This window comes from Schistocerca gregaria, chromosome 8, assembly GCF_023897955.1.
Source record: "Schistocerca gregaria isolate iqSchGreg1 chromosome 8, iqSchGreg1.2, whole genome shotgun sequence".
NCBI classification, from domain to species: domain Eukaryota; kingdom Metazoa; phylum Arthropoda; class Insecta; order Orthoptera; family Acrididae; genus Schistocerca; species Schistocerca gregaria.
Genome location: NC_064927.1, coordinates 16,758,619 through 16,783,567, shown reverse-complemented (window position 1 = coordinate 16,783,567; position 24,949 = coordinate 16,758,619). Strand labels below are relative to the sequence as shown.

Here is a 24,949-nt window from a genome sequence, read left to right as displayed (position 1 = left end):
GAAACTTCATACGATCCACTTAGCAGATTCGCCTTTGTGTGCAACGTGTAGTTTAATTGATAACGAAGAACATCGTTTCGTGTGTGACAAGGTTAAAGATATCTGGCTGAATGTCCGACGAAAGCTGGCACTCATCCTTCGAACGTCACCTAACGCTATAACGCCTGCGGACTTTTTGACACCGGATGATGTACCCTTTCCTAAAACGAAATGCAACGCCGTCAATTGGCTGAAAGCGGCAACGGTACATTACCTCTTCACGAAGGAAGAGAAAAGCCAAGAGGATTTTTGGATCTATCTGCTAACTGAGCATCACATGTTACTGAAGACTAGTAAATATAAAGAAACATACGCAAATTTTTTAATCAAGACCTTGATGTAAAAGAATTAACAAGAAATATCTGCGGACACAGAAGACAAACGTAAGAGAGTGTTCACCACTACTATCTTACTTTACAATCGTGGGGAAAAAAAAAAATTATTTTCGTTTTTACCGGAATTGCCGTTCTTTGAGTTCAACGTTTATTAATTTATTTTTCAAGAAGCCATTATAAATAGTTGCTTCTCACCGAATATGGTTTGTTTTTTAAGCATTTTCAGAGAGAAGAGGCAGTTTCGGAATGCCCTCTGACGTTTCTTTGTCAAGGAAGCCTATTTGCTTTAAGTGTGACAACAAAAAACAGCGATGAAGAAGGAAACAAACTGAACATAACTTCTGTTTCTACCTACTGAAGACTTCATTCTTTTTTCACATTATCAATAAGCCCAAAGAAGGGGTACATTAGTTTCTCCACGATAAAGGGATTACCCTTGTCTCATCAGTTTATGGTTATGTACATGGCGTGAGAAGCCGACGCCGATGAAGGCGAACTATGGAGAGCGCAAGGATGGGCTTAAAAGGGGTGATGGGAGGCCCAAAACAAAAAAAGGGGGTATGATTCCTGCTTTGGGTGCAGTAGGTCCCGGGTTCAAATCCCGGACGAGCTCTACCGTTTTGACCGCGCTGAAGAGTAGGTGGAGCTCACCCACGAAAAAAAAAATAAAAAAAAAGAAAGAAAAAAAAATGGATAAGGCGTCGGACTTCGGATCTGAAGATTACAGGTTCGAATGCTGTCACGCTCGTGTTTTATCAGTTCTGAAAAAGAAACATACCGTTTTAATGTAGCATTTGAGCAGTACGAAACCGTCTGAATGTTGCTGTTGACCATTTTCTGCTTGGAGATGCTCTTGAGCTTGAAACACACACTACAAGACCGGTGTTAACTAGCGAAATGGTCGGCAGAGTGCCGTCACCGCGAGTTTCCACTGGCACTTGCACATCTAAAACAACGTCGGAAAGTAACTCGTTCGCCTTTTGAGTCACATCAAGTATGAGTGTTAATTTTGACGCCACTAGCTCTGCAGGTTGTCATGCAATTCCTTACCTCTCAGAAATGATTATGAAATAAAAGTGAAGTACGTGACGAGTGTGACGTTAGGAAAACATTAGGCAGCATGGAGAGATTCTGTATGGGACCACCCAACCCAAACGAGTACTGTATGACGTGCTGCCCGGCAAGTATTCACCGAAGCAGCCCGACTAGCTCAGTCGGTAGAGCATGAGACTCTTAATCTCAGGGTCGTGGGTTCGAGCCCACGCTGGGCGGAACGGAATTTTGTTCCGCTGCATATGTAAATTACCGTTTTTCTGATTAACGTGATGTAATGGAAATAGCAACTTTAAACTTTGCCTACGTCTCTGTCAGTCGCAAGGAAACTGTATTTGAAGGTGAAGGCGATTTAGTAGACATGTGTGAAAGACATGTTCTGAAATGCAAGTGTTGTTGTTTGGAGAGGACATCGGTTACGTGTCAGAAGTGTAGCCAAGCAGTAATGGGTCGCCATAGCTGCAAACATTAGTCGGTAATATGAAGTGTTGTCAGCTGAAGTCTGATGATCCAGACGACCGTAAGGACGAAGTACGCAATAGTACCGCTAGGCCGCGCCTCTTTAGCTCAGTGGTAGAGCACTGGACTAGTAAACCAAGGGTCGTGAGTCCCATCCTCAAAGGAAGAAGTCGAATTTTGGGATTCAGTTGCGTGTCGTGGCCGTATAGCAAACAGTATCTGTGGTGACGAACAATTAGCGACATGCCTTTTATTAAGAATTACTCTCAGATGTGATTAAGGCGAATGGCGCAGATAAAGCCTTTGCCAAAGCGGTTCAGCATAAGTTGGGACGAGGCAGTCTGAATTACATTTTATAGATGTATTTCTCACATATGTCAGAGCCTCTCGCGGTCGTCGTCGTCGTCGTCGTAGTCGACGCCGCCGCTTCTGCAGAAGTAGCAAATGGCCATCGTGGCAAATGCGGCGAGGCACGCCCTGCCTTCGATTCCGTATGCACAAAGTGTGTGTTCTTGTTTCCCAGTCTATATTTGTTCGGCCACGTAAGAGGTTGAATGTAACGAATGGGTGGGAAAGAGCAAGTGCAGCGGCTGTGTAGAACGAAAACACAAATTATCAGGGGTGTGAGCGTTTCGAGATGAGTCATATACAAGTTGCATTTGGTCGTCAGTGACTGTGTGGCCTAATGGATAAGGCGTCGGACTTCGGATCAGAAGATTACAGGTTCGAATGCTGTCACGCTCGTGTTTTATCAGTTCTGAAAAAGAAACATACCGTTTTAATGTAGCATTTGAGCAGTACGAAACCGTCTGAATGTTGCTGTTGACCATTTTTTGCTTGGAGATGCTCTTGAGCTTGAAACACACACTACAAGACCGGTGTTAACTAGCGAAATGGTCGGCAGAGTGACGTCACCGCGAGTTTCCACTGGCACTTGCACATCTAAAACAACGTCGGAAAGTAACTCGTTCGCCTTTTGAGTCACATCAAGTATGAGTGTTAATTTTGACGCCACTAGCTCTGCAGGATGTCATGCAATTCCTTACCTCTCAAAAATGATTATGAAATAAAAGTGAAGTACGTGACGAGTGTGACGTTAGGAAAACATTAGGCAGCATGGAGAGATTCTGTATGGGACCACCCAACCCAAACGAGTACTGTGTGACGTGCTGCCCGGCAAGTATTCACCGAAGCAGCCCGGCTAGCTCAGTCGGTAGAGCATGAGACTCTTAATCTCAGGGTCGTGGGTTCGAGCCCCACGCTGGGCGAAAAGGAATTTTGTTCCGCTGCAGATGTAAATTACCGTTTTTCTGACTAACGTGATGTAATGGAAAAAGCAACTTTAAACTTTGCCTACGTCCCTGTCAGTCGCAAGGAAACTGTATTTGAAGGTGAAGGTGATTTTGTAGACATGTGTGAAAGACATGTTCTGAAATGCAAGTGTTGTTGTTTGGAGAGGACATCGGTTACGTGTCAGATGTGTAGCCAAGCAGTAATGGGTCGCCATAGCTGCAAATATTAGTCGGTAATATGAAGTGTTGTCAGCTGAAGTCTGATGATCCAGACGACCGTAAGGACGAAGTACGTTAAAGTACCGCTAGGCCGCGCCTCTTTAGCTCAGTGGTAGAGCACTGGACTAGTAAACCAAGAGTCGTGAGTTCTATCCTCAAAGGAAGAAGTCGAATTTTGGAAATCAGTTGCGCGTCGTGGCCGTATAGCAAACAGTATCTGTGGTGACGAACAATTAGCGACATGCCTTTTATTAAGAATTACTCTCAGATGTGATTAAGGCGAATGGCGCAGATAAAGCCTTTGCCAAAGCGGTTCAGCATAAGTTGGGACGAGGCAGTCTGAATTACATTTTATAGATGTATTTCTCACATACGTCAGAGCCTCTCGCGGTCGTCGTCGTCGTCGTCGTCGCCGCCGCCGCTTCTGCAGAAGTAGCAAATGGCCATCGTGGCAAATGCGGCGAGGCACGCCCTGCCTTCGATTCTGTATGCACAAAGTGTGTGGTCTTGTTTCCCAGTCTATATTTGTTCGGTCACGTAAGAGGTTGAATGTAACGAATGGGTGGGAAAGAGCAAGGGCAGCGGCTGTGTAGAAAGAAAACACAAATTATCAGGGGTGTGAGCGTTTCTAGATGAGTCATATACAAGTTGCATTTGGTCGTCAGTGACTGTGTGGCGTAATGGATAAGGCGTCGGGTTTCGGATCTGAAGATTACAGGTTCGAATGCTGTCACGCTCGTGTTTTATCAGTTCTGAAAAAGAAACATACCGTTTTAATGTAGCATTTGAGCAGTACGAAACCGTCTGAATGTTGCTGTTGACCATTTTTTGCTTGGAGATGCTCTTGAGCTTGATATACACACACTACAAGACCGGTGTTAACTAGCGAAATGGTCGGCAGAGTGCCGTCACCGCCAGTTTCCACTGGCACTTGCACATCTAAAACAACGTCGGAAAGTAACTCGTTCGCCTTTTGAGTCACATCAAGTATGAGTGTTAATTTTGACGCCACTAGCTCTGCAGGTTGTCATGCTATTCCTTACCTCTCAGAAATGATTATGAAATAAAAGTGAAGTACGTGACGAGTGTGACGTTAGGAAAACATTAGGCAGCATGGAGAGATTCTGTATGGGACCACCCAACCCAAACGAGTACTGTGTGACGTGCTGCCCGGCAATTATTCACTGAAGCAGCCCGACTAGCTCAGTCGGTTGAGCATGAGACTCTTAATTTCAGGGTCGTGGGTTCGAGCCCCACGCTGGGCGAAACGGAATTTTGTTCCGCTGCAGATGTAAATTACCGTTTTTCTGATTAACGTGATGTAATGGAAATAGCAACTTTAAACTTTGCCTACGTCTCTGTCAGTCGCAAGGAAACTGTATTTGAAGGTGAAGGCGATTTAGTAGACATGTGTGAAAGACATGTTCTGAAATGCAAGTGTTGTTGTTTGGAGAGGACATCGGTTACGTGTCAGAAGTGTAGCCAAGCAGTAATGGGTCGCCATAGCTGCAAACATTAGTCGGTAATATGAAGTGTTGTCAGCTGAAGTCTGATGATCCAGACGACCGTAAGGACGAAGTACGCAAAAGTACCGCTAGGCCGCGCCTCTTTAGCTCAGTGGTAGAGCACTGGACTAGTAAACCAAGGGTCGTGAGTCCCATCCTCAAAGGAAGAAGTCGAATTTTGGAAATCAGTTGCGTGTCGTGGCCGTATAGCAAACAGTATCTGTGATGACGAACAATTAGCGACATGCCTTTTATTAAGAATTACTCTCAGATGTGATTAAGGCAAATGGCGCAGATAAAGCCTTTGCCAAAGCGGTTCAGCATAAGGTGGGACGAGGCAGTCTGAATTACATTTTATAGATGTATTTCTCACTTATGTCAAAGCCTCTCGCGGTCGTCGTCGTCGTCGTCGCCGCCGCCGCTTCTGCAGAAGTAGCAAATGGCCATCGTGGCAAATGCGGCGAGGCACGCCCTGCCTTCGATTCCGTATGCACAAAGTGTGTGTTCTTGTTTCCCAGTCTATATTTGTTCGGCCACGTAAGAGGTTGAATGTAACGAATGGGTGGGAAAGAGCAAGTGCAGCGGCTGTGTAGAACGAAAACACAAATTATCAGGGGTGTGAGCGTTTCGAGATGAGTCATATACAAGTTGCATTTGGTCGTCAGTGACTGTGTGGCCTAATGGATAAGGCGTCGGACTTCGGATCAGAAGATTACAGGTTCGAATGCTGTCACGCTCGTGTTTTATCAGTTCTGAAAAAGAAACATACCGTTTTAATGTAGCATTTGAGCAGTACGAAACCGTCTGAATGTTGCTGTTGACCATTTTTTGCTTGGAGATGCTCTTGAGCTTGAAACACACACTACACGACCGGTGTTAACTAGCGAAATGGTCGGCAGAGTGACGTCACCGCGAGTTTCCACTGGCACTTGCACATCTAAAACAACGTCGGAAAGTAACTCGTTCGCCTTTTGAGTCACATCAAGTATGAGTGTTAATTTTGACGCCACTAGCTCTGCAGGATGTCATGCAATTCCTTACCTCTCAAAAATGATTATGAAATAAAAGTGAAGTACGTGACGAGTGTGACGTTAGGAAAACATTAGGCAGCATGGAGAGATTCTGTATGGGACCACCCAACCCAAACGAGTACTGTGTGACGTGCTGCCCGGCAAGTATTCACTGAAGCAGCCCGGCTAGCTCAGTCGGTAGAGCATGAGACTCTTAATCTCAGGGTCGTGGGTTCGAGCCCCACGCTGGGCGAAAAGGAATTTTGTTCCGCTGCAGATGTAAATTACCGTTTTTCTGACTAACGTGATGTAATGGAAATAGCAACTTTAAACTTTGCCTACGTCCCTGTCAGTCGCAAGGAAACTGTATTTGAAGGTGAAGGTGATTTTGTAGACATGTGTGAAAGACATGTTCTGAAATGCAAGTGTTGTTGTTTGGAGAGGACATCGGTTACGTGTCAGATGTGTAGCCAACCAGTAATGGGTCGTGATAGCTGCAAATATTAGTCGGTAATATGAAGTGTTGTCAGCTGAAGTCTGATGATCCAGACGACCGTAAGGACGAAGTACGCAAAAGTACCGCTAGGCCGCGCCTCTTTAGCTCAGTGGTAGAGCACTGGACTAGTAAACCAAGAGTCGTGAGTTCTATCCTCAAAGGAAGAAGTCGAATTTTGGAAATCAGTTGCGCGTCGTGGCCGTATAGCAAACAGTATCTGTGGTGACGAACAATTAGCGACATGCCTTTTATTAAGAATTACTCTCAGATGTGATTAAGGCGAATGGCGCAGATAAAGCATTTGCCAAAGCGGTTCAGCATAAGGTGGGACGAGGCAGTCTGAATTACATTTTATAGATGTATTTCTCATATATGTCAGAGCCTCTCGCGGTCGTCGTCGTCGTCGTCGTCGCCGCCGCCGCTTCTGCAGAAGTAGCAAATGGCCATCGTGGCAAATGCGGCGAGGCACGCCCTGCCTTCGATTCCGTATGCACAAAGTGTGTGGTCTTGTTTCCCAGTCTATATTTGGTCGGTCACGTAAGAGGTTGAATGTAACGAATGGGTGGGAAAGAGCAAGGGCAGCGGCTGTGTAGAACGAAAACACAAATTATCAGGGGTGTGAGCGTTTCGAGATGAGTCATATACAAGTTGCACTTGGTCGTCAGTGACTGTGTGGCCTAATGGGTAAGGCGTCGGACTTCGGATCTGAAGATTACAGGATCGAATGCTGTCACGCTCGTGTTTTATCAGTTCTGAAAAAGAAACATACCGTTTTAATATAGCATTTGAGCAGTACGAAACCGTCTGAATGTTGCTGTTGACCATTTTCTGCTTGGAGATGCTCTTGAGCTTGATATACACACACTACAAGACCGGTGTTAACTAGCAAAATGGTCGGCAGAGTGACGTCACCGCGAGTTTCCACTGGCACTTGCACATCTAAAACAACGTCGGAAAGTAACTCGTTCGCCTTGTGAGTCACATCAAGTATGAGTGTTAATTTTGCGGCCACTAGCTCTGCAGGATGTCATGCAATTCCTTACCTCTCAAAAATGATTATGAAATAAAAGTGAAGTACGTGACGAGTGTGACGTTAGAAAAACATTAGGCAGCATGGAGAGATTCTGTATGGGACCACCCAACCCAAACGAGTACTGTGTGACGTGCTGCCCGGCAAGTATTCACCGAAGCAGCCCGGCTAGCTCAGTCGGTGGAGCATGAGACTCTTAATTTCAGGGTCGTGGGTTCGAGCCCCACGCTGGGCGAAAAGGAATTTTGTTCCGCTGCAGATGTAAATTACCGTTTTTCTGACTAACGTGATGTAATGGAAATAGCAACTTTAAACTTTGCCTACGTCTCTGTCAGTCGCAAGGAAACTGTATTTGAAGGTGAAGGTGATTTTGTAGACATGTGTGAAAGACATGTTCTGAAATGCAAGTGTTGTTGTTTGGAGAGGACATCGGTTACGTGTCAGATGTGTAGCCAAGCAGTAATGGGTCGCCATAGCTGCAAATATTAGTCGGTAATATGAAGTGTTGTCAGCTGAAGTCTGATGATCCAGACGACCGTAAGGACGAAGTACGCAAAAGTACCGCTAGGCCGCGCCTCTTTAGCTCAGTGGTAGAGCACTGGACTAGTAAACCAATAGTCGTGAGTTCTATCCTCAAAGGAAGAAGTCGAATTTTGGAAATCAGTTGCGATTCGTGGCCGTATAGCAAACAGTATCTGTGGTGACGAACAATTAGCGACATGCCTTTTATTAAGAATTACTCTCAGATGTGATTAAGGCGAATGGCGCAGATAAAGCATTTTTTTTTTTTTTTAAAAAAAAAAACCTTTATTCATCATTAATAATAATAATTATACAATATTAACCCACTTCCTTAATAGCATTAGTGGGTCGTAATATTAATACATTTATTATTGTTTCATGCAGCATGCTACAAAATATGATGTGCTACAGGTTACTACAACAATGGGCATTATACTATATATCCCTACTACTTAAGAAACTATTACTATCACTAATTTCTAATTTCTACACCTGCAGCGTCACATATGTGCCAGTAGAATATATAAACCTACTTTGCAAGCCTTGCTCTTCGGGCTAACCCCAAAGAGCTTGCCCCCGGCACTGGGCTGGCCAAGATGTTAACTCGCTGCAGTTCCATAACCTAACATAATATCCTATTCTAAGTCCTACGGAGCTAACTTATCCTAAGTCAAATCTGGTGCATCTCTAAGTCGGTGAGATTAACCCCTCCTCCCCCTAATCCTGCGCGCGGCGGATCCCAACTGTGATGTGAAGTCGGCCAGTCCGCGCGCTGGCGGTATGGGAAAAGGGATCTAGACAATATCGGTGTTCATTTTCAAATTCTTAGTTAATCTCCCTCAGATATTCATTTAACACTTTCCGTGATACCTCGTTGGCCAGAGTATTAATCATCTGAAAAGTGTCTTCACGTCTGAGAAGTTGATACGTGTCATGGTTCGGTAGTCCGTCTCGAAGTGTAGTCGCTACATCATTGAAGAGAGGGCACTCGTAAATCACATGATCCGGAGTGCCTTCCGGCGCGCCACAGTCACACGCTGGCGTAGCCCTCTTCCCAAACCGACATAAGTATGTCGGGTAGGGTCCATGACCAGTGAGAAAATGGATCAGTCCCCGTGTTGGCTGAAAGTACTTCATTTCTAAGCGCTCCCTCACGTTCGGCAAGAACTGAAAGGTTCTGCGACCGGTTTCTTCTGTCTCCCAGGACCCCTGCCAAAGTTCTTCCCCCCTTCTTCTAATCCCCCTTTTGTCCTCTACCCTCACACCCATGATTTCTTCTATTTTCCCCTGGTTCCCTTTTTTTGCCCAATACCAGGCTGCTTGCTCCCTAATCTTGATGTCAAGTGGGCAGAGCCCCATTATGACTAATAGGGCCCCTCCTGGAGATGTTCTATAAGCGCCCACAGATCTTAGAACCATGCTTCTCTGAACCCTTCTCACTGCCATGGCGGGCACAACCCTCGTGAGTCTGTGCGCCCAGACCCCGGAGCCGTAACCCACTACTGAAGTTAGGATGCTATTGTGATAGAGTTTAATGAGATGTGGAGGTAGGTGAAATCTTTTATGTCCTATGGAAATGAGGTTGTTTAATATTTGCAGAGCTTTTTGGGTTACAGTTTCAATGTGTTTTCCGAAGTTCCATTTCTCATCAATGATGACTCCTAGGTAACGTGTGTCTCGTCTTCGCAGTACCGGTGTGCCGTCAATTCTGACCGTAGGGTTCCTGATTAGTTGTCCTTTAAGTAGTAAGTATGTCGATTTGCTTGGTGATATGGTCATTTTCGTGGTGTGGCACCACTGTAGTAGTCTGTCTAACGCTCTCTCTATTTTAGGTTCTATGTCCTCTCGGCTACGGCCACCGACCATCAGGAGGAGGTCATCAGCGTAGGCTATCACCTCTAGCACATCCTCACTTCGTTGCAGGCTGTCTAGTAATGGCTCCATGTGGATGTCCCAAAAGAGCGGCCCTAGGACCGATCCTTGGGGACATCCTTTCGTGACAGCTTTCCCTACCCTTTCGCTAGGGGATGATAGCCAGACCTCCCGATCCTCACAGTAGCTCCTCAGGCAGCCATATAGCGGCCCTGGACACTCCTTCTCCCGCAAGCAGGAGAAGAGCGAGGGCCACCACAGGTTGTCGAAGGCGCCACTGATGTCCACCATGATGCCCACCACGTATTTGTGCGGGGTTGAGCCACAGACCTCGGCCGCCAGGGCGATTGCATCAGATGCCGACCGCCCCGGCCTGAAACCGAATTGCCTACTGCTCATCCCGCACAATACTCTATGTGCTGCCAGTCTGTCAGCCAGCAGTTTTTCCAAGATTTTTCCAAACAAATCTAACAGGCAGATCGGCCTGTACGACTTTACTTCTGCAGGATCCTTGTCCGGTCCCTTCTTAATGATGACGACGTTCCCAGTTTTCCACCTTCTTGGGAACTGTTGTTGCCTCAGGCACTCATTATAGAGGTGGGTAAGCGGGGCAACCAGCTGGGGTGTCAGGAATTGCACCACCTCCGCCACAATGCCGTCTGGCCCAGGAGCTTTGCCTCTTTTAAGTTGCTTTATGTGGGTCGCCACCTCCTCTTCTGAGAAGGGGTAGACCGCCGTGTCATTATTATATATTTCACGGTCTTGTTCTCGCAATTGCCGTTGTCCCTCTGTCTCCCCATCCGCATTGTCATCAGGCAGCAGGGACCGGAGGAGGACCCCAGCAGTCTCCTGCCAGGACTCCGTCATCCTGTCCCCGTGCCTGACTGTAGATAGCTCCATAGGAGAGCGGATTTTCTCCCTGACTAATTTATAGGGGAGTCCCCATGGATCCAGAGCTAGCTGGCTGAGCACATAGTGTTCCCAGCTTCGCCTTCTGACTTCACGTAGTTCACTCTGGAACCTCTGTTTTGCCTCCCTGTACTGCAATTGCCACCTTTGTCTCTCCTGCCAGACGACACTGCGCTGGTAGTGCCTCCTTAGCCTCCTGACAGATTGGCGTAGATCTTCCAGTTCAGGCGACCACGGTGACGGAGAAGCCGCCATGGCCTTCCTCCTGATCGGTACAGCAGCCCTCACCGCCCTGGTTACTGCAGTTACTAGTTCATCTGCTCTGTTGTCTACGTTTATGTCTTGTTGTATGTCATCTTCCGGTAATGGAGGAATGTCGCACTCCCTCGCCAGGCGTTCCCAGTCAGCTTTCCTGTAGTTAAATTGTATTTCCCATCCCATGGCCCAGCGGCACTCTCTCTCCCCTACTGTGAAAGTTATTAAGTTATGGTCGCTAGTGGTGGCGTTTCCTACTACTTTCCAATTTTGAATGATGTTTGTTACATTTGGTGTCACGAGAGTGACATCAATATTTGTACCCTGCCCTCCTCCTGCCGTGTAGGTAGGAGGATTACCAGGCCTGTTGGCCACCACGAGTTGCGACGCCATAATGTATTCTTCCACCTTTTCTCCATTTGCGTCTCTTGTGCCACTGAACCATAGGGGGGACTTGGCATTAATATCAGCTGTTATTACAATTTTCCTTCCCCGCAACGCCGTGGTCACCCTCATCAGGTGGTCTAGGTGTATTTCAATGTCATCTCCATACTGGAAATACATATTAATGATGGTGATGATTCCTGCTGGAGATTGGAGCTCCACGACGTTGCAATGGGGAGTTGTAAACTGAGAGAGTGTGGTTACTCTCACGAGTTTGTTTGTAATTATAATTGCCGCCCTTGGGTCTTCTCCTCTGCTTATTACTTGCCATGTGGCGGCAGCAAATGCGACTTTCCCAGCTTGGGAGTACGGCTCCTGCAGACAGAGCACATCCAATCTCCTCTCCTCCACCTCCCTTCGGAGTTCCTGCATCACAAGTCGACTATTATGAGTGTTTAGTTGTCCTATGTTTATTTTGGTCATTATGGAAAGTAGGTGTGTACTCGGTCATGTGGCCAGGTCTTAGTCCAGTCGAACGCAATTCGTCCGTTCGCCAAAACTGCCTGTTCGTAGATGTCATTTAGGTCGAATTTCTCGCCCCTTCTTTCAAACACCTTTCTTAACAAGTCTCGCAGGGCTCCAAAGTCAGTGGGGAGATTCACTGATTTTAGTTGAATTCTGTCCACAGCCTCCATCACCGAGAAGGTTATCTTTCGTCCCTCTTCGTGTCCTACACGAACCACATGTCTCAGGGCAGTGGTCAGGGTAGCCGGCTGCTCAAGTCTTGCTAGTTGCATGGTGTACTCCAAGTTGGGGTACACTCTTACAGGGTCCACAGGTGGTAGTCTAACTACTGGAGTACCCTGTGTGGGAGAACTTGTACTAGAGCTACTGGTTATCAAGTTTTCCTGTATCGGTTGAATGACCTTTTTCTGCTCCTTTCTGGAAACTGCCACAGCCACAGGATGCCCTTGCCGTTTCTGGTGTTCTGTCGGCTCTGCTCCCCGGCTTTCGGAGGAGGGAGCTGCAGCTATGGGGGGATCTGTCTGTATTGCCATATTTATCATATAGATCTCAGTCTGTGTGGCTCTATTTTCAGTTTTCTTGGTGCTCGTAAGCGACCTTAAGAACAACTTAAACTTGTTAGCCCTCATAGCATCCCTCCTCCTTTTGCTCGGGGACTTATGTTTCGGCATCCTGTTCAGTATGCCGGGCTCACCCATAATCAATCCTGGAAATCAGTCTTTGTTCAAGCATCCTGTATGTTGGGCAGTTTCGACCTGTGGCTCCGCATGATTTCTTGCCTCGGTTCCTGCATGGTATGCAGATTGCTGCTGCCTTGCAGTCTTTACGGTTGTGACCGTTCTCTCCACATTTTGTGCAGGCCGACTCCCTGGTGCACAGCCTGAGAATGTGGTCCAAGTCGCCACAGTTGTGGCAACGAGGTACCACGACATAGTCCCTAGTGTTGATGGCATGGAAGCCAACATATATTTTGCCCATTGTCGTAATGCTTTTCCACATCCACGCTGTAACCTCAGCGACGTGATGTACCACATCTCGACCCCGTGGACCTGTCTTGAATCTGAGTTTAAAGCAGTCTTTGAACTCTTCTTCACTCAGATGCTCAAAGTTTTGTTTCCTGATTGTGTCGCATAACTCTTCATTGGTCATTACAGTTGGAACGTCGTACAGAATCACGAGAGGGTTCCTTTTCCTTGGAGGCTCACACTTAATTACTGAATTTAATTTGTGGTTGTTCAATATTTTTTCTTTATCCTCTTCGGATGCGACTTCCACTATTACTGAATTCTTGCTGGGTTTGATTCTTTTGATCTTTATTTTCTCTTTTACAGGGTCCACAGTAGTCGTGAATAGCTCCTGGATTCTTTTGACACTTATGTCTTGGCCCGGCAGGGTCCTCAAGAAAACTGCCGTATCTGGCCTCTTAGTCACTTTATCTATGGTATCTCTAGTCGTTTTGGGCTTCGTGGGAGCTTGCGCTGCCACGGCAGCCCAGGTTTTAACTGGTTGTTTCCTCAATCGATTGTTTTCCTTCTCTAATTCTTCCACCCTTCCTTCCAACTTTGCGTGGGCAATGGCCCATGCAGCCAGTTCATTTTTAATTGTTGAGAGTCCTGCTTGACTTATCTTCCCCTTTTTAATGTTTTGCTCCATGAGCAACGTGATTCGTGCTAATCTCTGCGTCACAGTTTCATTTTCGGCCTGTCCCGACTCATCCTGAGGAGAGGGATCAGGCGGCGCAAAAGAAGCCCGTTGAGGCGCACTCGAGTCACTCGTATCGGTTGTCGCCATGATTATACGAGTGATAAAAGAAAGATGGGAGCCCGTCTCTTGCCCCGGACCGGCTCCTCTGGCATGGGGGGGGACTTCTTGCAGCTCGCCCACCGACCTCGCCCCAAGGTCAAGGGCACTCCCGAGCTGCCGGGTTCAGCGCGCCGTCGCCAGCGCACTGGTCCCCATCGATGGCTCCGTCATCGGCGATTTCACGCGACGCTCCTCGGCAACTGCACCCCGCACTCCGGAGAGGCGGATGCACCTCTCGCCCTTCGCCGCCTACTAGCCCGAGTTTCCACCTTACGGCCAAGGACCCACTCCTACTCAGGTGGCGGGCCGGTCCCCCAGACGTTCGGCGGTCTGGACCCAGTTAACCTGGCCCAGGCGATGTCACCACCTCCTGGGTTTGGCAGAACACGCCCCGGTTACCCAGGGGCGCGGCGAGGCACCCTTGCCGACTCGCGCCGCGATCCCACGCCGACAAACGAAGTCGCCGGCATGCAGAGCTCCTGTTGGTCTGGGCCCTGCGAACAGGAAGGGACAGATGTTCGTCCCTTGACACAGCTCCCCCTGTGCCACGCACCCTTCGCTTTCGCATCGGGTTGGGTCGCAGCTCTCCCTTTTGTCGCAAGGCAAAATGCCGAGCTTAACGTCTGGCACCACGGGAAGGCGGAAAGAGCCACTTGGGAAGGAGAGGTTGTAAGAGACACATCACTTCCCCTGTGAGGAGTGCCGCGGCACGCCCGTCTGGAAGCGATACGCCCCAGTGCGAGCCTCCGTGCCTTACGGCGCGCCGGCTACGGGTGGGCCCGCGCCGAACGCGCCGTCGAGCGACCGACCTCACGCCAGATAAAGCATTTGCCAAAGCGGTTCAGCATAAGGTGGGACGAGGCAGTCTGAATTACATTTTATAGATGTATTTCTCACATATGTCAGAGCCTCTCGCGGTCGTCGTCGTCGTCGTCGTCGTCGTCGTCGCCGCCGCTTCTGCAGAAGTAGCAAATGGCCATCGTGGCAAATGTGGCGAGGCACGCCCTGCCTTCGATTCCGTATGCACAAAGTGTGTGGTCTTGTTTCCCAGTCTATATTTGGTCGGTCACGTAAGAGGTTGAATGTAACGAATGGGTGGGAAAGAGCAAGGGCAGCGGCTGTGTAGAACGAAAACACACATTATCAGGGGTGTGAGCGTTTCGAGATACGTCATATACAAGTTGCACTTGGTCGTCAGTGACTGTGTGGCCTAATGGATAAGGCGTCGGACTTCGGATCTGAAGATTACAGGATCGAATGCTGTCACGCTCGTGTTTTATCAGTTCTGAAAAAGAAACATACCGTTTTAATGTAGCATTTGAGCAGTACGAAACCGTCTGAATGTTGCTGTTGACCATATTCTGCTTGGAGATGCTGTTGAGCTTGAAACACACACTACAAGACCGGTGTTAACTAGCGAAATGGTCGGCAGAGTGCCGTCACCGCGAGTTTCCACTGGCACTTGCACATCTAAAACAACGTCGGAAAGTAACTCGTTCGCCTTTTGAGTCACATCAAGTATGAGTGTTAATTTTGACGCCACTAGCTCTGCAGTTTGTCATGCTATTCCTTACCTCTCAGAAATGATTATGAAATAAAAGTGAAGTACGTGACGAGTGTGACGTTAGGAAAACATTAGGCAGCATGGAGAGATTCTGTATGGGACCACCCAACCCAAACGAGTACTGTGTGACGTGCTGCCAGGCAATTATTCACTGAAGCAGCCCGACTAGCTCAGTCGGTAGAGCATGAGACTCTTAATTTCAGGGTCGTGGGTTCGAGCCCCACGCTGGGCGAAACGGAATTTTGTTCCGCTGCAGATGTAAATTACCGTTTTTCTGATTAACGTGATGTAATGGAAATAGCAACTTTAAACTTTGCCTACGTCTCTGTCAGTCGCAAGGAAACTGTATTTGAAGGTGAAGGCGATTTTGTAGACATGTGTGAAAGACATGTTCTGAAATGCAAGTGTTGTTGTTTGCAGAGGACATCGGTTACGTGTCAGATGTGTAGCCAAGCAGTAATGGGTCGCTATAGCTGCAAACATTAGTCGGTAATATGAAGTGTTGTCAGCTGAAGTCTGATGATCCAGACGACCGTAAGGACGAAGTACGCAAAAGTACCTCTAGGCCGCGCCTCTTTAGCTCAGTGGTAGAGCACTGGACTAGTAAACCAAGGGTCGTGAGTCCCATCCTCAAAGGAAGAAGTCGAATTTTGGAAATCAGTTGCGTGTCGTGGCCGTATAGCAAACAGTATCTGTGATGACGAACAATTAGCGACATGCCTTTTATTAAGAATTACTCTCAGATGTGATTAAGGCGAATGGCGCAGATAAAGCCTTTGCCAAAGCGGTTCAGCATAAGGTGGGACGAGGCAGTCTGAATTACATTTTATAGATGTATTTCTCACATGTGTCAGAGCCTCTCGTCGTCGTCGTCGTCGTCGTCGTCGTCGTCGTCGTCGTCGTCGTCGCCGCCGCCGCTTCTGCAGAAGTAGCAAATGGCCATCGTGGCAAATGTGGCGAGGCACGCCCTGCCTTCGATTCCGTATGCACAAAGTGTGTGGTCTTGTTTCCCCGTCTATACTTGGTCGGTCACGTAAGAGGTTGAATGTAACGAATGGGTGGGAAAGAGCAAGGGCAGCGGCTGTGTAGAAAGAAAACACAAATTATCAGGGGTGTGAGCGTTTCGAGATGAGTCATATACAAGTTGCATTTGGTCGTCAGTGACTGTGTGGCCTAATGGATAAGGCGTCGGACTTCGGATCTGAAGATTACAGGTTCGAATGCTGTCACGCTCGTGTTTTATCAGTTCTGAAAAAGAAACATACCGTTTTAATGTAGCATTTGAGCAGTACGAAACCGTCTGAATGTTGCTGTTGACCATTTTCTGCTTGGAGATGCTCTTGAGCTTGAAACACACACTACAAGACCGGTGTTAACTAGCGAAATGGTCGGCAGAGTGCCGTCACCGCGAGTTTCCACTGGCACTTGCACATCTAAAACAACGTCGGAAAGTAACTCGTTCGCCTTGTGAGTCACATCAAGTATGAGTGTTAATTTTGACGCCACTAGCTCTGCAGGATGTCATGCAATTCCTTACCTCTCAAAAATGATTATGAAATAAAAGTGAAGTACGTGACGAGTGTGACGTTAGGAAAACATTAGGCAGCATGGAGAGATTCTGTATGGGACCACCCAACCCAAACGAGTACTGTGTGACGTGCTGCCTGGCAAGTATTCACCGAAGCAGCCCGGCTAGCTCAGTCGGTAGAGCATGAGACTCTTAATTTCAGGGTCGTGGGTTCGAGCCCCACGCTGCGCGAAAAGGAATTTTGTTCCGCTGCCGATGTAAATCACCGTTTTTCTGACTAACGTGATGTAATGGAAATAGCAACTTTAAACTTTGCCTACGTCTCTGTCAGTCGCAAGGAAACTGTATTTGAAGGTGAAGGTGATTTTGTAGACATGTGTGAAAGACATGTTCTGAAATGCAAGTGTTGTTGTTTGGAGAGGACATCGGTTACGTGTCAGATGTGTAGCCAAGCAGTAATGGGTCGCCATAGCTGCAAACATTAGTCGGTAATATGAAGTGTTGTCAGCTGAAGTCTGATGATCCAGACGACCGTAAGGACGAAGTACGCAAAAGTACCGCTAGGCCGCGCCTCTTTAGCTCAGTGGTAGAGCACTGGACTAGTAAACCAATAGTCGTGAGTTCTATCCTCAAAGGAAGAAGTCGAATTTTGGAAATCAGTTGCGATTCGTGGCCGTATAGCAAACAGTATCTGTGTTGACGAACAATTAGCGACATGCCTTTTATTAAGAATTACTCTCAGATGTGATTAAGGCGAATGGCGCAGATAATGCATTTGCCAAAGCGGTTCAGCATAAGGTGGGACGAGGCAGTCTGAATTACATTTTATAGATGTATTTCTCACATATGTCAGAGCCTCTCGCGGTCGTCGTCGTCGTCGTCGTCGTCGTCGTCGTCGTCGTCGCCGCCGCCGCTTCTGCAGAAGTAGCAAATGGCCATCGTGGCAAATGTGGCGAGGCACGCCCTGCCTTCGATTCCGTATGCACAAAGTGTGTGGTCTTGTTTCCCAGTCTATATTTGGTCGGTCACGTAAGAGGTTGAATGTAACGAATGGGTGGGAAAGAGCAAGGGCAGCGGCTGTGTAGAACGAAAACACAAATTATCAGGGGTGTGAGCGTTTCGGGATGAGTCATATACAAGTTGCACTTGGTCGTCAGTGACTGTGTGGCCTAATGGATAAGGCGTCGGACTTCGGATCTGAAGATTACAGGATCGAATGCTGTCACGCTCGTGTTTTATCAGTTCTGAAAAAGAAACATACCGTTTTAATGTAGCATTTGAGCAGTACGAAACCGTCTGAATGTTGCTGTTGACCATTTTCTGCTTGGAGATGCTGTTGAGCTTGAAACACACACTACAAGACCGGTGTTAACTAGCGAAATGGTCGGCAGAGTGCCGTCACCGCGAGTTTCCACTGGCACTTGCACATCTAAAACAACGTCGGAAAGTAACTCGTTCGCCTTTTGAGTAACATCAAGTATGAGTGTTAATTTTGACGCCACTAGCTCTGCAGGTTGTCATGCTATTCCTTACCTCTCAGAAATGATTATGAAATAAAAGTGAAGTACGTGACGAGTGTGACGTTAGGAAAACATTAGGCAGCATGGAGAGATTCTGTATGGGACCACCCAACCCAAACGAGTACTGTGTGACGTGCTGCCTGGCAATTATTCACTGAAGCAGCCCGACTAGCTCAGTCGGTAGAGCATGAGACTCTTAATTTCAGGGTCGTGGGTTCGAGCCCCACGCTGGGCGAAACGGAATTTTGTTCCGCTGCAGATGTAAATTACCGTTTTTCTGATTAACGTGATGTAATGGAAATAGCAACTTTAAACTTTGCCTACGTCTCTGTCAGTCGCAAGGAAACTGTATTTGAAGGTGAAGGCGATTTTGTAGACATGTGTGAAAGACATGTTCTGAAATGCAAGTGTTGTTGTTTGCAGAGGACATCGGTTACGTGTCAGATGTGTAGCCAAGCAGTAATGGGTCGCTATAGCTGCAAACATTAGTCGGTAATATGAAGTGTTGTCAGCTGAAGTCTGATGATCCAGACGACCGTAAGGACGAAGTACGCAAAAGTACCTCTAGGCCGCGCCTCTTTAGCTCAGTGGTAGAGCACTGGACTAGTAAACCAAGGGTCGTGAGTCCCATCCTCAAAGGAAGAAGTCGAATTTTGGAAATCAGTTGCGTGTCGTGGCCGTATAGCAAACAGTATCTGTGATGACGAACAATTAGCGACATGCCTTTTATTAAGAATTACTCTCAGATGTGATTAAGGCGAATGGCGCAGATAAAGCCTTTGCCAAAGCGGTTCAGCATAAGGTGGGACGAGGCAGTCTGAATTACATTTTATAGATGTATTTCTCACATATGTCAGAGCCTCTCGCGGTCGTCGTCGTCGTCGTCGTCGTCGTCGTCGTCGTCACCGCCGCCGCTTCTGCAGAAGTAGCAAATGGCCATCGTGGCAAATGTGGCGAGGCACGCCCTGCCTTCGATTCCGTATGCACAAAGTGTGTGGTCTTGTTTCCCAGTCTATACTTGGTCGGTCACGTAAGAGGTTGAATGTAACGAATGGGTGGGAAAGAGCAAGGGCAGCGGCTGTGTAGAAAGAAAACACAAATTATCAGGGGTGTGAGCGTTTCGAGATGAGTCATATACAAGTTGCATTTGGTCGTCAGTGACTGTGTGGCCTAATGGATAAGGCGTCGGACTTCGGATCTGAAGATTACAGGTTCGAATGCTGTCACGCTCGTGTTTTATCAGTTCTGAAAAAGAAACATACCGTTTTAATGTAGCATTTGAGCAGTACGAAACCGTCTGAATGTTGCTGTTGACCATTTTTTGCTTGGAGATGCTCTTGAGCTTGATATACACACACTACAAGACCGGTGTTAACTAGCAAAATGGTCGGCAGAGTGACGTCACCGCGAGTTTCCACTGGCACTTGCACATCTAAAACAACGTCGGAAAGTAACTCGTTCGCCTTGTGAGTCACATCAAGTATGAGTGTTAATTTTGACGCCACTAGCTCTGCAGGATATCATGCAATTCCTTACCTCTCAAAAATGATTATGAAATAAAAGTGAAGTACGTGACGAGTGTGACGTTAGGAAAACATTAGGCAGCATGGAGAGATTCTGTATGGGACCACCCAACCCAAACGAGTACTGTGTGACGTGCTGCCCGGCAAGTATTCACCGAAGCAGCCCGGCTAGCTCAGTCGGTAGAGCATGAGACTCTTAATTTCAGGGTCGTGGGTTCGAGCCACACGCTGCGCGAAACGGAATTTTGTTCCGCTGCAGATGTAAATTACCGTTTTTCTGACTAACGTGATGTAATGGAAATAGCAACTTTAAACTTTGCCTACGTCTCTGTCAGTCGCAAGGAAACTGTATTTGAAGGTGAAGGTGATTTTGTAGACATGTGTGAAAGACATGTTCTGAAATGCAAGTGTTGTTGTTTGGAGCGGACATCGGTTACGTGTCAGATGTGTAGCCAAGCAGTAATGGGTCGCTATAGCTGCAAACATTAGTCGGTAATATGAAGTGTTGTCAGCTGAAGTCTGATGATCCAGACGACCGTAAGGACGAAGTACGCAAAAGTACCTCTACGCCGCGCCTCTTTAGCTCAGTGGTAGAGCACTGGACTAGTAAACCAAGGGTCGTGAGTCCCATCCTCAAAGGAAGAAGTCGAATTTTGGAAATCAGTTGCGTGTCGTGTCCGTATAGCAAACAGTATCTGTGATGACGAACAATTAGCGACATGCCTTTTATTAAGAATTACTCTCAGATGTGATTAAGGCGAATGGCGCAGATAAAGCCTTTGCCAAAGCGGTTCAGCATAAGGTGGGACGAGGCAGTCTGAATTACATTTTATAGATGTATTTCTCACATATGTCAGAGCCTCTCGCGGTCGTCGTCGTCGTCGTCGTCGTCGTCGTCGTCGTCGTCGTCGCCGCCGCTTCTGCAGAAGTAGCAAATGGCCATCGTGGCAAATGCGGCGAGGCACGCCCTACCTTCGATTCCGTATTCACAAAGTGTGTGGTCTTGTTTCCCAGTCTATATTTGGTCGGTCACGTAAGAGGTTGAATGTAACGAATGGGTGGGAAAGAGCAAGGGCAGCGGGTGTGTAGAACGAAAACACAAATTATCAGGGGTGTGAGCGTTTCGAGATGAGTCATATACAAGTTGCACTTGGTCGTCAGTGACTGTGTGGCCTAATGGATAAGGCGTCGGACTTCGGATCTGAAGATTACAGGTTCGAATGCTGTTACGCTCGTGTTTTATCAGTTCTGAAAAAGAAAAATACCGTTTTAATGTAGCATTTGAGCAGTACGAAACCGTCTGAATGTTGCTGTTGACCATTTTCTGCTTGGAGATGCTCTTGAGCTTGAAACACACACTACAAGACCGGTGTTAACTAGCGAAATGGTCGGCAGAGTGCCGTCACCGCGAGTTTCCACTGGCACTTGCACATCTAAAACAACGTCGGAAAGTAACTCGTTCGCCTTTTGAGTCACATCAAGTATGAGTGTTAATTTTGACGCCACTAGCTCTGCAGGATGTCATGCAATTCCTTACCTCTCAAAAATGATTATGAAATAAAAGTGAAGTACGTGACGAGTGTGACGTTAGGAAAACATTAGGCAGCATGGAGAGATTCTGTATGGGACCACCCAACCCAAACGAGTACTGTGTGACGTGCTGCCCGGAAAGTATTCAACGAAGCAGCCCGGCTAGCTCAGTCGGTAGAGCATGAGACTCTTAATCTCAGGGTCGTGGGTTCAAGCCCCACGCTGGGCGAAACGGAATTTTGTTCCGCTGCAGATGTAAATTACCGTTTTTCTGATTAACGTGATGTAATGGAAATAGCAACTTTAAACTTTGCCTACGTCTCTGTCAGTCGCAAGGAAACTGTATTTGAAGGTGAAGGTGATTTTGTAGACATGTGTGAAAGACATGTTCTGAAATGCAAGTGTTGTTGTTTGGAGAGGACATCGGTTACGTGTCAGATGTGTAGCCAAGCAGTAATGGGTCGCCATAGCTGCAAATATTAGTCGGTAATATGAAGTGTTGTCAGCTGAAGTCTGATGATCCAGACGACCGTAAGGACGAAGTACGCAAAAGTACCGCTAGGCCGCGCCTCTTTAGCTCAGTGGTAGAGCACTGGACTAATAAACCAAGGGTCGTGAGTTCCATCCTCAAAGGAAGAAGTCGAATTTTGGAAATCAGTTGCGCGTCGTGGCCGTATAGCAAACAGTATCTGTGATGACGAACAATTAGCGACATGCCTTTTATTAAGAATTACTCTCAGATGTGATTAAGGCGAATGGCGCAGATAAAGCATTTGCCAAAGCGGTTCAGCATAAGGTGGAACGAGGCAGTCTGAATTACATTTTATAGATGTATTTTTCACATATGTCAGAGCCTCTCGCGGTCGTCGTCGTCGTCGTCGTCGCCGCCGCCGCCGCCGCTTCTGCAGAAGTAGCAAATGGCCATCGTGGCAAATGCGGCGAGGCACGCCCTGCCTTCGATTCCGTATGCACAAAGTGTGTAGTCTTGTTTCCCAGTCTATATTTGGTCGGTCACGTAAGAGGTTGAATGTAACGAATGGGTGGGAAAGAGCAAGGGCGGCGGCTGTGTAGAACGAAAACACAAATTATCAGGGATGTGAGCGTTTCGAGATGAGTCATATACAAGTTGCACTTGGTCGTCAGTGACTGTGTGGCCTAATGGATAAGGCGTCGGACTTCGGATCTGAAGATTACAGGTTCGAATGCTGTCACGCTCGTGTTTTATCAGTTCTGAAAAAGAAACATACCGTTTTAATGTAGCATTTGAGCAGTACGAAACCGTCTGAATGTTGCTGTTGACCATTTTCTGCTTGTAGATGCTCTTGAGCTTGAAACACACACTACAAGACCGGTGTTAACTAGCGAAATGGTCGGCAGAGTGCCGTCACCGCGAGTTTCCACTGGCACTTGCACATCTAAAACAACGTCGGAAAGTAACTCGCTCGCCTTTTGAGTCACATCAAGTATGAGTGTTAATTTTGACGCCACGAGCTCTGCAGGATGTCATGCAATTCCTTACCTCTCAAAAATGATTATGAAATAAAAGTGAAGTACATGACGAGTGTGACGTTAGGAAAACATTAGGCAGCATGGAGAGATTCTGTATGGGACCACCCAACCCAAACGAGTACTGTGTGACGTGCTGCCCGGCAAATATACACCGAAGCAGCCCGGCTAGCTCAGTCGGTAGAGCATGAGACTCTTAATCTCAGGGTCGTGGGTTCGAGCCCCCCGCTGTGCGAAACGGAATTTTGTTCCGCTGCAGATGTAAATTACCGTTTTTCTGATTAACGTGATGTAATGGAAATAGCAACTTTAAACTTTGCCTTCGTCTCTGTCAGTCGCAAGGAAAGTGTATTTAAAGGAGAAGGTGATTTTGTAGACATGTGTGAAAGACATGTTCTGAAATGCAAGTGTTGTTGTTTGGAGAGGACATCGGTTACGTGTCAGATGTGTAGCCAAGCAGTAATGGGTCGCCATAGCTGCAAATATTAGTCGGTAATATGAAGTGTTGTCAGCTGAAGTCTGATGATCCAGACGACCGTAAGGACGAAGTACGCAAAAGTACCGCTAGGCCGCGCCTCTTTAGCTCAGTGGTAGAGCACTGGACTAGTAAACCAAGGGTCGTGAGTTCCATCCTCAAAGGAAAAAGTCGAATTTTGGAAATCAGTTGCGCGTCGTGGCCGTATAGCAAACAGTATCTGTGATGACGAACAATTAGCGACATGCCTTTTATTAAGAATTACTCTCAGATGTGATTAAGGCGAATGGCGCAGATAAAGCCTTTGCCAAAGCGGTTCACCATAAGGTGGAACGAGGCAGTCTGAATTACATTTTATAGATGTATTTCTCACATATGTCAGAGCCTCTCGCGGTCGTCGTCGTCGTCGTCGTCGTCGTCGTCGTCGTCGTCGTCGTCGTCGTCGTCGTCGTCGTCGTCGCCGCCGCCGCCGCTTCTGCAGAAGTAGCAAATGGCCATCGTGGCAAATGCGGCGAGGCACGCCCTGCCTTCGATTCCGTATGCACAAAGAGTGTGGTCTTGTTTCCCAGTCTATATTTGTTCGGCCACGTAAGAGGTTGAATGTAACGAATGGGTGGGAAAGAGCAAGGGCAGCGGCTGTGTAGAACGAAAACACAAATTATCAGGGGTGTGAGCGTTTCGAGATGAGTCATATACAAGTTGCACTTGGTCGTCAGTGACTGTGTAGCATAATGGATAAGGCGTCGGACTTCGGATCAGAAGATTACAGGTTCGAGTGCTGTCACGCTCGTGTTTTATCAGTTCTGAAAAAGAAACATACCGTTTTAATATAGCATTTGAGCGGTACGAAACCGTCTGAATGTTGCTGTTGACCATTTTCTGCTTGGAGATGCTCTTGAGCTTGAAACACACACTACAAGACCGGTGTTAACTAGCAAAATGGTCGGCAGAGTGCCGTCACCGCGAGATTCCACTGGCACTTGCACATCTAAAACAACGTCGGAAAGTAACTCGTTCGCCTTTTGAGTCACATCAAGTATGAGTGTTAATTTTGACGCCACTAGCTCTGCAGGTTGTCATGCAATTCCTTTACCTCTCAGAAATGATTATGAAATAAAAGTGAAGTACGTGACGAGTGTGACGTTAGGAAAACATTAGGCAGCATGGAGAGATTGTGTATGGGACCACCCAACCCAAACGAGTACTGTGTGAAGTGCTGCCCGGCAAGTATTCGCCGAAGCAGCCCGGCTAGCTCAGTCGGTAGTGCATGAGACTCTTAACCTCAGGGTCGTTGGTTCGAGCCCCACGCAGGGCTAAACGGAATTTTGTTCCGCTGCAGATGTAAATTACCGTTTTTCTGATTAACGTGATGTAATGGAAATAGCAACTTTAAACTTTGCCAACGTCTCTGTCAGTCGCAAGGAAACTGTATTTGAAGGTGAAGGTGATTTTGTAGACATGTGTGAAAGACATGTTCTGAAATGCAAGTGTTGTTGTTTGGAGAGGACATCGGTTACGTGTCAGATGTGTAGCCAAGCAGCAATGGGTCGCCATAGCTGCAAATATTAGTCGGTAATATGAAGTGTTGTCAGCTG

The 24,949-nt window shown here is 47.3% G+C and overlaps 11 non-coding genes across 11 annotated transcripts; all 11 read left to right on the top strand.

The window, feature by feature from the left end:
- Positions 1–1,573: 1,573 nt before the first annotated feature.
- Trnak-cuu (transfer RNA lysine (anticodon CUU)) lies at positions 1,574–1,645 on the top strand. The gene has a single exon. It is a non-coding gene; the product is annotated as a tRNA-Lys (tRNA).
- A 1,436-nt stretch (positions 1,646–3,081) lies between these two features.
- On the top strand, positions 3,082–3,154 carry Trnak-cuu (transfer RNA lysine (anticodon CUU)). Its single transcript has one exon. It is a non-coding gene; the product is annotated as a tRNA-Lys (tRNA).
- A 1,435-nt stretch (positions 3,155–4,589) lies between these two features.
- On the top strand, positions 4,590–4,662 carry Trnak-cuu (transfer RNA lysine (anticodon CUU)). Its single transcript has one exon. It is a non-coding gene; the product is annotated as a tRNA-Lys (tRNA).
- A 1,430-nt stretch (positions 4,663–6,092) lies between these two features.
- On the top strand, positions 6,093–6,165 carry Trnak-cuu (transfer RNA lysine (anticodon CUU)). Its single transcript has one exon. It is a non-coding gene; the product is annotated as a tRNA-Lys (tRNA).
- Positions 6,166–7,600: 1,435 nt separating this feature from the next.
- On the top strand, positions 7,601–7,673 carry Trnak-cuu (transfer RNA lysine (anticodon CUU)). Its single transcript has one exon. It is a non-coding gene; the product is annotated as a tRNA-Lys (tRNA).
- Positions 7,674–15,431: 7,758 nt separating this feature from the next.
- On the top strand, positions 15,432–15,504 carry Trnak-cuu (transfer RNA lysine (anticodon CUU)). Its single transcript has one exon. It is a non-coding gene; the product is annotated as a tRNA-Lys (tRNA).
- Positions 15,505–16,958: 1,454 nt separating this feature from the next.
- Trnak-cuu (transfer RNA lysine (anticodon CUU)) lies at positions 16,959–17,031 on the top strand. The gene has a single exon. It is a non-coding gene; the product is annotated as a tRNA-Lys (tRNA).
- A 1,451-nt stretch (positions 17,032–18,482) lies between these two features.
- Positions 18,483–18,555, top strand: Trnak-cuu (transfer RNA lysine (anticodon CUU)). Its single transcript has one exon. It is a non-coding gene; the product is annotated as a tRNA-Lys (tRNA).
- Positions 18,556–20,005: 1,450 nt separating this feature from the next.
- On the top strand, positions 20,006–20,078 carry Trnak-cuu (transfer RNA lysine (anticodon CUU)). Its single transcript has one exon. It is a non-coding gene; the product is annotated as a tRNA-Lys (tRNA).
- A 1,451-nt stretch (positions 20,079–21,529) lies between these two features.
- Positions 21,530–21,602, top strand: Trnak-cuu (transfer RNA lysine (anticodon CUU)). The gene has a single exon. It is a non-coding gene; the product is annotated as a tRNA-Lys (tRNA).
- Positions 21,603–23,041: 1,439 nt separating this feature from the next.
- On the top strand, positions 23,042–23,114 carry Trnak-cuu (transfer RNA lysine (anticodon CUU)). Its single transcript has one exon. It is a non-coding gene; the product is annotated as a tRNA-Lys (tRNA).
- Positions 23,115–24,949: the final 1,835 nt, after the last annotated feature.